The sequence below is a fragment of the Delphinus delphis genome, chromosome 6 (assembly GCF_949987515.2).
Source record: "Delphinus delphis chromosome 6, mDelDel1.2, whole genome shotgun sequence".
Classification (NCBI taxonomy): domain Eukaryota; kingdom Metazoa; phylum Chordata; class Mammalia; order Artiodactyla; family Delphinidae; genus Delphinus; species Delphinus delphis.
In genome coordinates, this window is record NC_082688.1 from 42,371,944 (window position 1) to 42,389,855 (window position 17,912).

The window sequence follows — 17,912 nt, forward strand, 5'->3', positions numbered from 1 at the left end:
TTGTATAATAATGCCCCGATGATCTTGCTGGTTAAAAATACAGTATTTTTGGCCATAAGTTTGTACTACAGTTTTCTTCATTCTTGAGTTTTCCTTCTCTTGAAGTTGCCTAAGCCTCTCCAAGAATATTTTTTATTATAAGGAGTATTGGGATAAATCTTTCCTTCCTTAAAGCCCTTTATACTGCACATCCATTTCCCAAAGTAGGTTCAATAGTTTTTAAACAAACCACCAAAAAAAAAAAAAAAAAAAAACTCTTTTCCTTTCTGAATATAATCAGAAATTTCCGACTTCTTTAGTGGAAGTTTTCATATTGATAGTGTTTATCAAATTTGTTTAAAAAAAATACTTGCCCTAATTTAGGTTGCAAGCAACTGTCAAAACAAGTTTAAATAGCTGCTCAGTAAAGACTTACAACAAGCCCCAGTCTTCACCCTGAGGCCATCTCCTCAGGGAAAGAACACGGGGCCTCACAGGCAGAGGGTTTCATTAGAGTTTCTTGTCTCAGCCCTGGGAATGAAAGGTCCACTCCACGTGGGAAAAAGGACCTGGCGTAGGTGTCCTTTAAGTCTGTGATTTTTAGAAACATAACATCGAGGCTTTTGAGATCAGCTAAAAACTAGCTTTTCTTTTTCTAGCAATTTTGTGAAGTCGGGGTGACGGCAGCAAGCGCTTCTCCAGAAAATCGGTGCTTACGTATAGGGACCTGAAACCGTAACAGAAGCAAGACCTGTTCCTGCTACTTGTGATCAGGTCTTTTACTTGGTAGCCCAGCCCTTGCTTAGGGAATTTTGTGTCTTGCAGAATACTGTTCCGTCCATTGACTTTAGAGAAGAAAGTGTCATTTTTACTTAAAAGCCTTAGTTTTAAGGCTCTCCTATCCTTGCACGTTTTAGAGACCCTTTCCAGTAGGTGGTGTCCCTTCTCTCTGGATCTTCCTGTGAAGGGAATGGTGTGCCTGGGGACTGTCATTAGTACGGGCCTGGAGTGACAGTTCCCACAGCCTCTCTGCCGAGGAACCGGGGTGTTAAGCAGCCCCCTAGCACTCCTCACTCTGTGGCCTTCTTGCTGGGGCCTGACCCCACCAGGACCTGACCTTGGTCCATCTGCGTCATCATCTTGAAGACCCCCGCCCACAGAAAAAGACAGGAACTTGCTGAACATTATTTGAGCCAAGTATTTTAACTTGATCTTTCAACTCACAGGTCAAGCCTGCCTAGTCTGATTTTCTTCTGTGCTATCCTGGGAGCAATAAAAGAGGAGCTGGTCTGAAAGCTGCTCTACCTTTCTCTTCACCTTCCCTGTCTCCTCCCATTTTTTCTCTTAGGATGTGACAGCCGGCATGCTGCCTCTTGAGAAACCAGTTAGACCACAGCAAAGAGGTGGGGGGAGAACTTGATGCCAAGGAACAACAGTAGTTCGTGTGAGAGTGCGTACAGAGCAACTTGTAATCGCCATCAGCCGGTGTCTTGTTTTTCTCTAGTCTAATTCTGAGTCGTTTCCATGTTTATCAGCTACTTCATATTTAAAGCCTTTACTGAAATGTTGATCAGGGTTGGACAGTGGAAGGCAGTGGTTGAGAGTGGGTTTCTGGTTGGTTCTTTTTGTTCTAAGTTATCTATGTGTTACCATTGTTTCTTTGTTTCATTGCCACGGCTAATTAAATACAGATTCAGCTATTATGAGGCACTGAACTCAGTCTATTTTAAGGGAGCCTCCCTTAGGTCCCTGCAAAACAAGGCCTTGGTTGTAAAATGCGGGTCTCTTTAAAATCTAAGATATACAGGGAATTCTGAAAAGATTCTTTTTGAATTCTGATGCCTCAAGACTTTAAATATGATCTGGATTGAGGCTCGCTCTTTCTGTTTTCTTCAAGAATGCAAAGGCCAGATATTTTTCTGTCCCAAAAGCCTGTGGGTAAGATAGGCAACTTGCCTCTTTAAGAGGGTAATTAAACCAAACCATAGTAGCAAAGAGCCGATGGGGTTCCCTCAGCGGGCCTTCCAGGCCCTTCCACCGCACTGCTTCGGCCCTCGGTGGCCTTGGAGGAGTTCCGCAGCTTAGAGGACTATATGCCTGTCCCATCGAGACAGGCTGCATAAAGGGCCCCTGGAACTTTCACCCTGTTCGCAGTTTGCCCAGTGTGTTTCTATGGTAGATATTTTAAGCATCTTTAGAAATGAGAGTCCCAGGAAAAGAGATTGGCAAGTGAAGCTTGGCAAACCCTGGAAGTCTGTAAATGGAATTCCACATCATGTACTCAGCTACCAAGAAGCTTCCATAGCTGCTCACAAGACCATGTTTGTGTCTGCTCTGGGGTCCCCTCACCTAGGGCGCCATGCCTATTAGGGATCCCACACTGCCTGCCACGTACTGTCCAGTCAAGGCGCCAGCTGGGGCGCCCCTGACGTGCAGGCTCCACGTCAGGAATTGTAAATGCCATGGTTATTTTCCCCAGGCTCGCAGCAGCATTAGCAAAAGGGGCCTGCTTTCTTTTCGTGGAATACAAAACAACCCAGCCAGTGGTGTCCTGATAAATGGTTAACAGCGGGGGAGCAGTGCAGGATTATGGTACTGATTGGTAGTGAGTGCTGATTTCCATGGTTGAAATGTTCCCCCACCACGCCCAATTTTAAGCTACTGATTTGTAAGGTGACAACTCAGAGTTGGGAAGAGATGCTAACGATGGACTCTCAAGCTATCCTGCAGGGAGGACACCCTCACTCCCTTAAGACGGTGCCTTTCTGTAAACGTGGGAAGCCGGCAGCAGGACAAGCCTACCTGGCTGATTGCACCCAGAGCACATGCATTCCCTTCCCCGTAACCTGGAGCTAATTACCAAAGAGCAACCTGCTCACAATAGGCTCAGAGATGAGGCAGCTTGGCTGGCGATACTAAACACTTAAACTCTCAGAAGGAACAGCAGGAATGGGTACACCTGAAACTAAGTCAACTATACTCCAATATAAAATTTTAAAATGAAAAAAAAAAAGGAATGGCAGGAATGGGTACCCAGGAAGCTGGAGAGGAAAAATGCAAAATCAGTTTGGACATCGGATTAACCTAACGCTCTGTGTGCATGTGTGTGAAATGTCTCAGCATTTCCAAGCAGTTCAATCGTTGCTGAACAAAGAGAAAAAGCCTGGCCAAATATTCATACCAGTGGGTGACAAGATTAATCCTAAATCTCTTAAAAACTAATCTCGATACATATGTGAGTATACGTGTAAAACCTAAAAACGGTTTGCCCTTGAAGTTGTGTACATGTGTGAATACATGTGTAGTCACAGTCAGACTGGCTCATCTCTTGGTTACTAGAAGCATTTAACTCAGTAATGCTTCATACTGACAGGATCAAGACAGAAAAGACTATAAAATCCACAGCTAACCTTTTTTTGTTGCTGTTAATGTTTCTTTTGCCAGTCTTTTCAGGCGCCATCTTTAAAGAGCTCTGTCCTAATCTAGGAAAGAACACCTAATTATGGCCGATTTAAAATGTTTTGCTTTTAATAATGAACCTGAGCTGGGGCTTCAATGTCTCTGAGCAGCGAGGGCCTGTATTTCCAGCACAGACAGGGAGGAAGGGTTTCGAGAAGGTTCGGAAGCTGAATGAAGGCTTCCCTAAATTACTGAGGCCAGGCCTGCGTGTTTAGTGCAGTCACTGTTCCATGTTGTCACTTACATCCCTGGGTTAAGTCCTCTCTGTGCATACTGCTTACTTCCCAGGGAGCAGAATGAATTCTCAGAGCCCCAGGCCCCCGCCACACGGATGCCTGTACAGAGCCACAGACTCGGGCTGGTCCACACGGCGTGGGGCTGTGCTCTTGTGTCAGTGCTGTCAGACCGGCCGAGGGTGGCCGCCCTTCCATGCCCCCTGGTCCACACGGGGGTCAGAGGGTGGTGGGCGCTGCAGAGGCTTCTCTTTCAAGTCAGGAGCTGCCTGTACCCTCCTAGCACTCTCTGGCCGCAGACGAGAAACCGTAAGTCAAGGCCTCAGGAGTAACGCTTAACAAATCCTGTAGCTTCTGGCCCTCGGTGGGCAAACCAAGGCTTGCCCCTCCCTCAGGGGGTCCTCAGCAGGCCTGAGCGCAAAGGTTGCAGGAACCCACTCATCAGTACCCACTGTGTTGGCTTTTCTCCTTCCCCTGCCTCACTTCCACGCTCATTATGCTTTCTGGATTCTCCTCGCCAAAAACAACTTGCACCAACATCCTTTACACGGGTCTGCTTTGGGGGAAATCCCAGTAAAGACAGTAAGACCATCAAGGGGTGGCTTTCTGTGTGGGCAAGCACCCACAGGGACTTGTCAGGAAATGGCCATAACTAGGGAGAGTGTTTTGAGCCTTTCAGTGGACTCCCAACTGCAGCGGGTGACTGAGGTCCAAGACGAGCACCTGGGACCCCAACCTGCACTGAATTAGCTACACAGGTCCCACAGTGGGAGGCTGGATATACTCATAATAATACATTGATGAACAAAAATTCTGCCTTTTCCTGGAAGCTGCCACCAAAACTTTTTTAAAGATAATCACTTTCAATTGCTGAAGAGAAGTGACACGGACGTTTCCCCCTTGCAGTCACTCTGTTTAGGGGCTTCTGGACTCCTTTCCTCCACCTGCCCAGCCCTGTCTATTCGTTCCAGGATGAGTTCCCACACCCGCCCCGACTGACTGATTCCAGCTGGGTCAGGCTGGCCTCCCTGGAGACACGCATGCACTTTTGTCTTACTCCCCCGGCCAGTGGATGATGCTGACATAATCAGAGGCAGGGAGGAAAGAGGAAAGAATATTCCATCAGAGAATTAGCACATATTGTGACATTTCATTGCTGGGAGAAAAATGAGAGAATAGGGAACATACATTGAAAACTATTACAAAAGTAAAGGCCATGTTCTGAAAGAGAGTGTCTGCCTTCTTTCATAAATTTCTCTAATTTTTGGTAGTTGGTAAAGGTATCTCCTTAAAAAAAAATGAATTAAGGAAACTATGCTTCAGATCTTGATGAAACAAGACTTTCGAATGAGAGGCTCTCTGCCAGTGCAAAAACTATTATACGACAATTGTCAGTACTAATGTCTGAATATATTGTTCTAAAATATGTTGTATTTAGCTATCTAATTATTAACCAAGTCCTTGGACTAGATTGTAAAGGAATGAGTCTTTGAGTAGGGGTTACACACCTGTATATTTTGAGATGGTTCAAAGCTAAATAAAATTGTATTCAAAATTAAATATTATCTTTTTAGAAGGCACTGTCAGGATTCCAAACTGTTTCATAAAACCAGATTTATTTTATTGAAATACTTTTGCTGGGCATAATTCTATAGAGAATGAGAAGATATTTCCAAAAAGAAAGAAACAATGATGACAAAATCTGGCAGTGGCTTAATATGTTTAAGGGGAAAGTTATTCAAAGACATCCATGTAAAAGAGAATGGGCCAATGTGTGTGGAACTTGGGACAAAATTCAGGTTAACTCAGAAGGAAAAATTTTAGAGTAAATTAAATTGACTGTTTTTATAGAATTAAGCACCGAGAGACTAATTTAGTGGTTCTGAATATAAGTGATTCTGGAAAATCTCTAACAAGATTGCCTCTCCCATTCCATTTAGCCACCAGAAGTATGTTACAATTTATCCTTTTTCTCTATCATTTATAAATTTTTTAAATATGCCCTTGTCTCAACGATTTTAGATGGCAGTTGAAGACCTCTTCATAGCTTCTTGCACTCTTTGATTTTATTATTACTTATTAGCCTTTCCAAGATAAACTCAAACACCTCTAGGACTGCCTGGTCTGGTGCACCCACAGAACCACTGAAGAATCGGAAGATTGTTTCCCTTCCGGACTTCCTTTTAGAGTTAGATTTATTACTTTAAATGGGACGTTCTCAATATGATCACTTGTGAATCTGCTGGTGTTAAATACTAGCATTAGGGATAAATTCGACTGTGAGCACTACAGGTTATATTACACATAATTCACCAAATATGGGCGACCATCCATGGAATAGACTAGGGAAAAAGTGAAGAAAGTGATCAATTCCTACTGTTTTAATACTGGGCATGGTTGACCTGAAATCTGTCTCTTACTTGATTAGGGACGTCAGGGGGCTAAACTGTGTGGTGTAGACTGAGGGGTACACTTTTGACCATCAGAAGAGTCCAACTCATTACTATGATTGCGTATCTTTGAGCTTACGTGGTATGATTAGGCCATTCAAGAGAATGAAGGGATGTATAAATGCTTTGCAAAACTTTGATTCAGGATCTGGAAAGTAAACATGCCTGGTACCCTCCTTGTTGCTCCCATCTACTAACCTCCCCTGACATTACCCCAGGTGGCTTTAGAATCTATACGGCTAACCCAGGGGGCAGCCTGGATTTTGGATCCTCTACATCTTCATCTCTAGTAATTCCTCTGCTCCACTCCAGCCAACCATTTCCATGATCACTGTTTAACTTCTCCCCCTCCAAAGCACTAATTCAAACATCTGACTACAGCTTCCATTCCTGGTTGTTTATTCAATTATTTCCACTCGACTGTCCTGAATCTAAAGATTTTCTTCAGGCTGTTTACCACTTGACTTTATCCCAATTCACCAGCCCTCTTTTCTTCACTTCTTATCCAGTTTAGATTTAATATTCCTGGACTAAATAACCAACCTGGAAACACTCAACACTCAATCTATCCCAAACAAACTTGTTTATTGGTTGCATACATGAAGCCAACTAACTCAAAAAGCTGAAGGAAGTTGGAGAGAATAACCAAACAGAGTAGATTAGTTCCACTATAAATTCAACCCCAACCTGGCCCATGAGACATTTCTTACAGTAGCTGACTAGCTAATTCAGACCAATCATCCCATAAATGTCACCTAGAAAAACTGGATAAAATATTAAAAAACAGCTCCCTAAAGGTGTGGACAAACTAATAAGATAATGAATAGTTACTGGACCACAACAGAGAGGAAGACAAAAGCTCAGGAGAATGTGTCCAGTGTTTAGGCCCACTCTTCCTCTGGCAGTATTCATCAGTTCCAGAAAGGGCAGAGAAGAAGCTGAGAAGCAGTGTGACATTTTTGTTAGCCTTTTACAGTTAAAAGGACAGGCATTAGAGTGCAGTGCCCAACAGTGTGGTCCAAGGGAACTACCTCAGCTTGGAATGGACTACAAAGATTACAGCCTAAGAGTAATAATGGACCAAAATTTCATGGGGCCTCAAGTGCTGCTTCAAAATGAGGTAAGAGAACAAGATAGTGAATTTTGGAAGACATCTTGTAAAAGATGGAAAGGAACTAATGAACATTCAAGAGAATGAAAAAAAACAACCTAAATTAAGAACTCAGGATGTGATTTATTTGCAGATTATACATAGCTAAAGAGAAAAATAGCAAACTTGAAAACAGACCATGCTAACATAATGAGGATAAAATGCGGAAAATATATATCATATATATTTTCCATTCTTTCAATGGAAAATATATAGGACAAGAGACATAGAGGTTTTGGTGAGAAGTTATAGTATATATATATTTGAAATCCCATAAGGAGAAGAGATAGAAATAGTAAAGAAGCAATTTTTAAAGAGATGGTGTGTAGAACTTTACCAAACTAATGAAATGCATCAAGCCACAAATTCAAGCTATTCAATGATCCCCAAGAAGGATAAATAAAAAGTATATACCTAGACATATCATAGTAAACACGCTGAAAAACAAATGAAAAAGAGTGAAAGCAACTAGTGGCAAAAAACAAAACAGAATTACCTTTAAAAGATCAACAATTACATTTATAGCTGACTCTTCAACAGAAACAATCAAATCCAGAAGACAATGGAATGGTATCTTGGAAGGGCAAGAAGAAAATAACTACCAACCTAGAATTCTGTCCACAGTGAAAATATGTGAAAAGAATGAAGATGATTCTGGCTATGATGGAATAAATGAGACCAGATCTACCTTCCAATGTAAACAAATAGAAAACTCAAAAACAGTTTTCAGATATTAGACAACAGATAGTATAGAGTTGTAACCCCTAACAAAATCTAGTGAGATGAGCCCAACAACATCTTGGCTTTCTTCCTGGAAATACTTTCTGAACTATAGTTGAGGAACAAGAATTCTAAGTAGAGCACAAAGATTAGAGTTCAGAAGGGCCAAGGTAGCTGGAATTCGTGGGGCATACTACTAGAGTTAAGGGAGTGGCACAAGAAAAGAGTTCCAGAAATCTGCATAAAGGTCCCGGACCTTGGGCCTACTGCTCAAGACAAAAGCAAGCATGCATAGAGTGAAACTGCATGATGCCAGGCAGAAAATAACTGGGGAACTGTAAGCTTAACAGTTCCCGGAGCTCAGAGTTGGGAGATGCTTGAGTTGCAACTAACCAGAGTGGAGCATTCTCACTGAACATGCCTTAGAAATAGGGTTAAATTAAGCCTAAGACTCTATCTACCATAGGAAATATTAAAAAATAAACCCTAAAATGACTAAGCTGATCCATAAATAACTGCCTGCTAGAACAAAGTCCAACACTCCTGAAAGAAATACAACAAATCAAGCACTTAACATAAGACATAATGTCCAATATTCAATTAAAAATTAGTAGGTGAACAAGCAGGAAATGTAAACCATAACCAGGAAAAAAAAAAATCAGTCATTGGAAAATTACCTGGAAAAGACTGATATGATGGAATTAGCAGACAAGAACTTCAGAATAGCTATTATAAATATGTTTGAGTATTTAAATAAAAAGTTGATCACATTTTCCTCAAGTACACATGGACCAGTCTCCAGGATAGATAACCTGTTAGGCCACAAAACAAGTCTTGACAAATTTAAGAAAACTGAAATCATATTAAGTATCTTTTCCAACCACAATGGTATAAAACTAGGAATCAATTACAGGAAGAAAATTGGAAAAATCAGGAATATGTGGACATTAAACATGCTACTGAACAACCAATTGATCAATGAAGAAAATCAAAGAAATAAAAAATATCTTGAGAAATGAAAATGGGAATACAAATACCAAAACTTATAGGATACAGCAAAGTAGTAATAAGAGGGAAGTTCATAGAGATGAATGCCTACCTCCAGAAATAATAAATTCTCAAATAAACAACATAAATTTACACCTCAAAAAAAAACAAAAAAAAACAAATGAAGCCTATAGTTAGAAGGAAGGAAATAAAAATCAAAGCAGAAATAAATAAAATAGAGACTAAAAAGACAACAGAAAAGATCAATGAAACCAAGAGCTGGTTCTCTGAAAAGATAAACATAATTGACAAACCTTTAACTGGACTCACCAAGGAAAAGAAAAAGAGAACTCAGTCAGAAATGAAAGAGATATTTCAACTGATATCACAGAAATGCAAAGAATAAGTGACTATCATGAATAATTATTTACCAACAAATTAGACAACTTAAAAGAAATGGATAAATTCCTATATATATGAAAACTTCTAAGAGTGAATCATGAAGAAATAGAAAATCTGAACAAACTAATTACTAGTAAGGAGACTGAATCAGTAATCAAAAAATTCCCAACAAAAGTCCAGAACAGACAGCTTCACTGGTGAATTCTACCAAAGATTTAAAGACAAATTAACTCATTATTGACCAGGGGATTTTTGCAGAAACTAATGCCTGTGGCCAGTGATTTGTTATGTAAATGAATATTGAAATGTCTCTGGTCAATAATGTTCGGGTAACAAAAGACATATTAATACATCTCTGGTCAATAGTGTATTAATAACAATCTTTCTCAAACTCTTCCAAAAACAGAAGAGGAGGGGACACTTTCAAACTCATTTTACAAGGCTAGCATTATCCTCATACTGAAACCAGACAAGGATGCCATGAGTAAAATTACAGGCCAATATCCCTAAAGAATATAGATGCAAAAACTATCAATAAAATATTAGCAAACAAAATTCAACTATACATTTAAAGGATCATACACCATGATCAAGTGAGATTTATTCCAGGGGTGCATGATGGTTCAACACCAGCAAATCAATGAGATAAAACACAAAATGAAGGATAAAAATCATATGATCATCTCAATAGATGCAGAAAAAGCATTTGACAAAATTCAACATCCATTTATAATTAAAACTTTCAACAAAGTGGGTACAGAGAGATTATACCTCAACATAATAAAGGCCATATATGACAAGCCCACAGTTAACATTATACCCAATGGTGAAAAGCTGAAAACTTCTCCTCTAAGATCAGAAGAAAGACAAGAATGCCTACTCTCATCACTTTTATTCAACATAGTATTTGAAGTCCTAGCCAGAGCAATTAGGCAAGAAAAAGAAATAAAAGGCATCCAATTTGGAAAGGAAGAAGTAAAACTGTCAATATCTGCAGATGATATGATATGATATATAGAAAAACCTGAAGATCACATCAGAATAACTGTTAGAACTAATAAGTTCAGTAAAGTTACAAGTTATAAAATCAATATACAGGAATCTGTTGTGTTTCTATACACTAATAATGAACCATCAGAAAGAGAATGAAAACAATCCCATTTACAGTTTCATCAAAAAGAATAAAATACCTAGGAATAATTTAACCAAGGAAGTGAAAGACCTCTACACTGAAAACTGTAAGACATTGATGAAATTAAACATGACACAAAGAAATGGAAAGATGGGGCTTCCCTGGTGGTGCAGTAGTTAAGAATCCACCTACCAATGCAGGGGACACGGGCTTGAGCCCTGGTCTGGGAAGATCCCACATGCCATGGAGCAACTAAGCCCACGTGCCACAGCTACTGAGCCTGAGCTCTAGAACCCGCAAGCCACAACTACTGAAGCCTGTGCACCTAGAGCCTGTGCTCTGCAACAAAAGAAGCCACCACAATGAGAAGCCCATGCACTGCAATGAAGACTAACCCCTGCTCACTGCAACTAGAGAAAGCCCACGCGCAGCAATGAAGACCCAACGCAGCCAAAAATTTAAAAATTCAAAATTAAAAAAAAAAAAGGAAAGATATTCTGCGCACATGTATTGGAAGAATTAATATTGTTAAAATTTCCATACTATCCAAAGCAATCTACAAATTCAATGCAATCCCTATCAAAATTTAAATGGCATTTTCCACAGGGAAAAACAAAAACAATTATGTGGAACTACAAAAGACCCCAACTAGCCAAAGCAATCTTGAGAAAGAACAACAAAGCTGGAATCATCACACTCCCTCATTTCAAACCATATTACAAAGTTATAGTAATCAAAACAGTATGGTACTGGCATAAAAACAGACACACAGATCAATGGAATAGAGATCCCAGAAATAAACCCACACATATGTGGCCAATTAATTTACAACAAAGGAGCCAAGAATATACAATGAGGAAAGGCTAGTCTCTTCAATAAGTGGTGTTGGGAAACTGAATAGCCACATTGAAAAACAATGAAACTGAACTATTACCTTATACCATACACAAAAATTAACTCAAAATAGATTAAAAACTTGAATGTAAGATCTGAAACCATAAAACTTCTAGAAGAAACACAGGTAGTAATCTCCTTGACATTGACCATGGTGATGATTTTTTTTAATCTGACACCAAAAGCAAAAATAAACAAGTGGGACTGCATCAAACTAAAAAACTTCTGCACAGCAAAGGAAACCATGAACTAAATGAGAAGGAAAACTATTTAATGGGGGAATATATTGCAAATCACGTACCTGATAAGGGGTTAATGTTCAAAATATATTAAGAACTCATATAATTCAATAGCAAAAAAATACCCAATTTTTAAAAATGAGCAGAGGATCTGAATAGACATTTTTCCAAAGAAGACATACAGATGACCAACAGGTACATAAAAAGATGCTCAGGGGCTTCCCTGGTGGCGCAGTGGTTGGGAATCCGCCTGCCAATGCAGGGGATGCGGGTTCGTGCCCCGGTCCAGGAAGATACCACATGCCACGGAGCAATTAAACCCACGTGCCACAGCTACTGAGCACAGCTACAGCTGGGCCTGTGGGCCACGGCTGCTGAGCCTGCACGTCTGGAGCCTGTGCTCCACAGCGGGAGAGGCCGCGACGGTGAGAGGCCCACGTGAAAAAAAAAAAAAAGATGCTCAGCATCACTAATCATCAGGAAAATGCAAACCAAAATCACAATGAAATATCACCTCATACCTATTAAAATGTCTATTACAAAAAGACAAGGAAAAAAAGTATTGGCAAAGATGTGAAGAAAAGGGAATGGTGGGAATGTAAATTGGTTCAGCCACTATGGAAAACAGTATGGAGGCTCCTCAAAAAATTAAAAATAGAAATGCCATATGACCCAGCAATTCCATTTCTGAGTTTTATATGAAGAAAATGAAAACACTCACTCAAAAATGTATCTGCACCCCCAAGTTCATTGTGGCATATTTACAATAGCCAAGATATGAGAACAACCTAAGTGTTCATCAATGGATGAAAGGATAAAGAAAATGTGGTGTAGATATACAAAATGGAGTATTATTTAGCCATAAAAAAGAATGAAATCTTGCCATTTGCAACATGAATGGGCCTTGAGAGCATTATCATAAGTGAAATAAGTCAAAGACAAATATTGTGTGATCTCACTCATATGTGGAATCTAAAAAAAAAAAAGGTAAAACAAACCCCAAGCTCATAGATACAGAGAATGTATTGGTGGTTGCTAGTGGTGGGGATCGGACAGTGGGTGAAATGAGTGGAGGGGGTCAAAAGGTACAAACTTGCAGTCATAAAGTCAGTCATGGGAATGTAATGTACAGCTTGACCACTATAGTTAATAGTGTAGTGCATATGTGAAAGTTGCTAGGAGAGTAGATCTTAAAAGTTCTCATCACAAGAAAAAGTCTTGTAGCTATATATGCTGACAGATGTTAAGTAGACTTACAGTGGTAATCATTTCACAATATATACAATTACTGAAGCATTATGTGGTACACCTGAAACTAATATAATGTTGTATGTCAATTATTTCTCAATTAAAAAAAGAAAACTTGAAATAACAAGGAAAAAAATGGAAGACAGGAAAGGAATCAAATAACGAAACTACTAGAAATAAAAAAATACAATACCTGAAATTGAAAATTCACTGATGACATTTAGAGAAAACTGATATAAATGGATTCCAAGAAAGGGGGGAGGGACAGAGGGAAGGGGTAAATGGGGAGAGGAAAAAAAAATATTGGAAAAAATGGGAAAAAATTTAAATGTCATGAACACTATAAACTCACAGATTCAAAAATTCAGCAAATCCAAGAATGATAAACACAAAACCACACTATGACCCAACATAATCTAGTTACTGGAAACCAGTGATAAAAGGGGGAAAATGGCTTAAAAGTAGCCAAGGAAATACAACACATCATAATATCCAGAGAAACCAAGATAAAATTTAACAGAGATGTCTTATCTGAAACTATTAGGACAATGGAATGCTATGTTTAAAGTGATCGACAAAAAAAAAAAAGTCAGCCTAAATATCCAAATCCAGTAAGAGGAGAAATCCTTAAAGAATTAAAGATGAATACTGTGTGGGTAGGGGGGGAAATGCTAAGAATGTGCTACAAGCAGACCTGCACTATAATAAATGTTAAAAAACTTCTTAACACAGAAGGAATATAGCAGATGAGCACCTGGATCCCTCTCACGCAAAGGACTAAAGAAAACTGGAAGTGGTGAATATATGAGTAAACATAATCTCATTTTTTTGTTTCTTTAAAAGATCATTAACTGTTGGAAGCAAAAGTACTAAAACACTGTAGAGTTTATAACATGTAAAGTAAAAGATACGCTGGCAATAGCAAAAGGATAGGCAAGGAAAATAAAAGTACAGTTAACCCTTGAACAACACAGGTTTGAACTGTGCAGGTCCACTTACACATGGATATTTTTTTCAGTAATATGTATTATAGTACTACATGATCTTCAGTTAGTTGGATCCACAGATGTAGACATGGAGGGGTGACTGTAAAGTTATACATGGATTTTTGACTGTGCAGGGGGTCAGCGTCCCTAACTCCTGTGTTGTCCAAGGGCCAACTGTGTATTTGTTAAGGTTCTTACAAGTGCATTGGTTTATATTATTCAAAGGTAGACTATGATAAGTTACAGATGCATTTTGTGAACCATAAAACAACCACCAAAAAACAAAATAAAAAGGTATAGTTAATAAAGAGAAAAGACAAAATGAAATCATAAAAAAGTACTCCACTAGTCAGAAAGAAGGCAGAAAAAAAGAAATAAAGAACAATAAAAAGAAAATAGCAAGATGGTAGATTTTAACCTAACCATATTAATTATAATAAATGTAAATAACATAAGCACTGAAAATAAAAGGCAGAGATTATCAGACTGAATAAAAAATACTAAATAAATGCTATTTACAAGAAAAAACACTACAAATATAAATACACAGAGATGGTAAAAGTAAAAGGAGACTTGCAGTTTTTTGTCCAGCATGTAAGTAGATTGGAAGTTGCCGTTCCATCCTAAAAACAAGTAAAAAGCTGAACAAACCAATATCAACAACTCTTCAGATTCATCACAGAAGTGAGGTTACAGGGCAAACTGTTGCCCCGCCCAAAACTGGAGAAATAGAGAATTACAACTTTCTTGAGCACAAACCTGTAAACAGAAGCATCTGTGGGAACTGGCACCAGGATAGAAAGAAAGACCTGTAATCGATGAATCATGGGATGTTCAGTGTGGACAAACCTGTGAGTTAAAAATTCCAGGGAGGACTCCACACTTCTGTGAGTTTTAACCTCCTGGATCTTTACCAGGTGCTCGCAGATCAGAGAAAAATTCCCTCTGGCTTCAGGCAGGGGTGGGGATAAAAAGTAACCATTCCGAAACACACTGGAACATTTTGTACTTCTTAACAAGGCTTGCCCTCAAGAGAAACTATTTTACTAGCACCTATATGATGGGGGTTTTGTGCGAGCCTCACTTAGGGGAAGGGAAATACCTAACTATAGTCCCATCTAGCCATCCAGTCCCACCTAAAACAGGGAAAGAAGAAAACAGCTGAAAGTCATCTGAGAGGTTCACATCTCAGGGGCAGAGGCACAGACTTACTAAAAGACCAAGACTTAAACATAAGACTATAGCATGCTCCCAACACCACCTCCCCTCACCACACTACTAGAGCCCTATTTATTAGAGTTCTTTCCACCCAGGACATCATGAAAGGCTTTTAACAGAAAACTACAAGGCGAAAAAACATAGTTTGATGAGACAGAAAAGTATCAGAAGCAAACTCAGATATGGCAGGGATATTGGAATTTTCAGACTGGAAACGTAATACAACCATGATTAATATGCTAAGAGATCTGTGCGAGAGCAGATAGGCAATGTAAGCGGAGAGATAGAAATTCTAAGAAAGAATCAAAAAATGCTAGAGATCAAAAGTATTGTAACAGAAATGAAGAATGTTTGATTAGCAAAATGAACATGGCTGAGGAAGGAACTGCTGAGTTTGATAATATCTCAATAGAAACTCCTAAAACTGAAAAGCAAAGAGAAAAAAGAGTGGAAAAAAATGGAACAGAGGACTTCCCTGGCAGTCCAGTGGTTAAGACTCCGCGCTCCCAATGCAGGGGACACGGGTTCGATCCCTGGTCGGGAACTAAGATCCCGCATGCCGCACGGTGCGACCTGAAAAAAAAAAAAAGGAATAGAATATCCAAGAACTGTGGGACAACTACAAAATGTGTAACATATACATAATGGGAATATCGGAAGAAGAAAGAGAATGGAACAGAAGAAATAGTTTATGTTCATGAACAGGAAGACTCAATATTGTCAAGATGTCAATTCTTCCCAACTTGATCGAGAGGCTCAGTGAACTCCCAGTCAAAACCACAGCAAGTTACTGTATGGATATTTACAAAGTGATTCTAAAAGTATATGTGGCAAAGGAAAAGACCCAAAATAGCCAACACAATATTGAAATGAAAGAACAAAGTTGGAGGACCAACACTACCTGACTTAAAGACTTACTATAAAGCTACAATAATCAAGACAGTGTGGTATTAGTGAAAGGACAGATCAGTGGAACAGAACAGAGGGCCCAGAAACAGACCTAAACATTATAGTCACTAGATCTTTGAATAAGGAGCAAAGGCAATACAATGGAGAAAAGATTGTCTTTTCAACAAACTGTGCTGGAACAACTGGACATCCACATGCAAAAAATAAATCTAAATACAGACTTTGTACCTTACACTAAAATTAACTCAAAATGGGTCTTTGACCTAAATGTAAAGTACAAAACTATAAAACTCACAGAAGATAACACAGGAAAAAAATCTAGATGTCCTTGGGTATGATGAGAACTTTTTCAGAGACAACACCAAAGGCAGGATCCATAAAAGAAATAATCGAAGAGCTGAACTTCATTAAAATTAAAAACTTCTGCTGTGCAAAAAGCACTGCCAAGAGAATGAGAAGACAAGCCACACACTGGAAGAAATTATTTGCAAAAGGCATATAAGATAAAGAACTATTATCAAAAATATGCAAAGAATTTTAAAAAATTCAACAAAAAGGCAAACAATCCAATTAAAAAATGGGCCAAAAATATAAAAAGACACTTCACCAAGGAAGATACACAGATGGCAAATAAACACAGGAAAAGGTGTTCCACATCATATACATTAGAGAAATGCAAATTAAAATGATAAAGAAATACCACTCCACACCTATTTAGATGGCCAAAATCCAGAACACTGACATCATCAAATGCTGGTGAGGATGTGCAGCAACAGGAACTCTCATTCATTGTCAGAAGGAATGCAAAATTGTATAGTCACTTTGGAAGACAGTTTGACAATTTCTTTAAAAACTTACTGTTACATAGATCCAGAAGTCGCACTACCAGGTATTTACCCAAAGAAGTTCACAACTTATGCCCACGTGAAAACCTGCACACAGATGTTTACAGAAGCTTTCTTCATAATTGCCAAAATTTGGAAGGAGCCAAGGTGTCCTTCAGTAGGTCAATGGATAAATAAACTGTGGTACAACCAGACAATGGAATATTATTCAGTGCTAAAAAGAAATTAGTGATCAAGTCGTGAAAAAACATGGAGGAAACTTAAATGCATATGATAAAGCGAAAGAAACCAATCTGAAAAAGCTACATACTGTGAAAAGGCAACACTACGGAGATAGTAAAAAGATCAGTGGTTGCCAGGGGTAGGGACTAGGGAGAGATGAATAGGCAGAGAACAGAGAATTTTTAGGGCAGTGAAACTATGCTGTGTGATACTGTAGTGGTGGATATATGTCATTATACACTTGTCAAATCCAATAGAATGTACAACACCAAGAGTGAACCCTAAGGTGAACTGTGGGCTTTTATAATAATGTGTCAAAGTAGCTTTATTGATTGTAATAAAAATGGAGCACTCTGGTGGGGGATATTGATAATGGAATGTATGTATTCGTGGGGGCAGGAAGTAGATGGGAAATCTTTGTATTTCCTGCTCAATTTTGCTGTGAACCTAAAACAGCCCTAAAACAATAAGGCCTATTTTTTTAAAAAATAAAAAGATGGGAAAATACATACAATGTAATTTTTTTAATCTGCCTATATTAAAATAGTTGAAAAGGTAAACTTCAGGAATATTACCTGATATAAATAAGAACATTTTATAATGACACAGAAGTCATTTCATCCAGAAGACATTATGCTAAATATATATGCACCTAATAACACAACTTCAAAACATTTGAAGCAAAAACTGACAAAACTGAAAAAAGAAACAGACAATTTTTTGTTGGAGATTATAACACCCTCTCAGTAACCAGTAAAACAAATAAACAGAAAATGTCAAGGATATGAAAGAATGTACAACACCATCACCAGCTTAACCTAATTCACCTTTAACTCCTC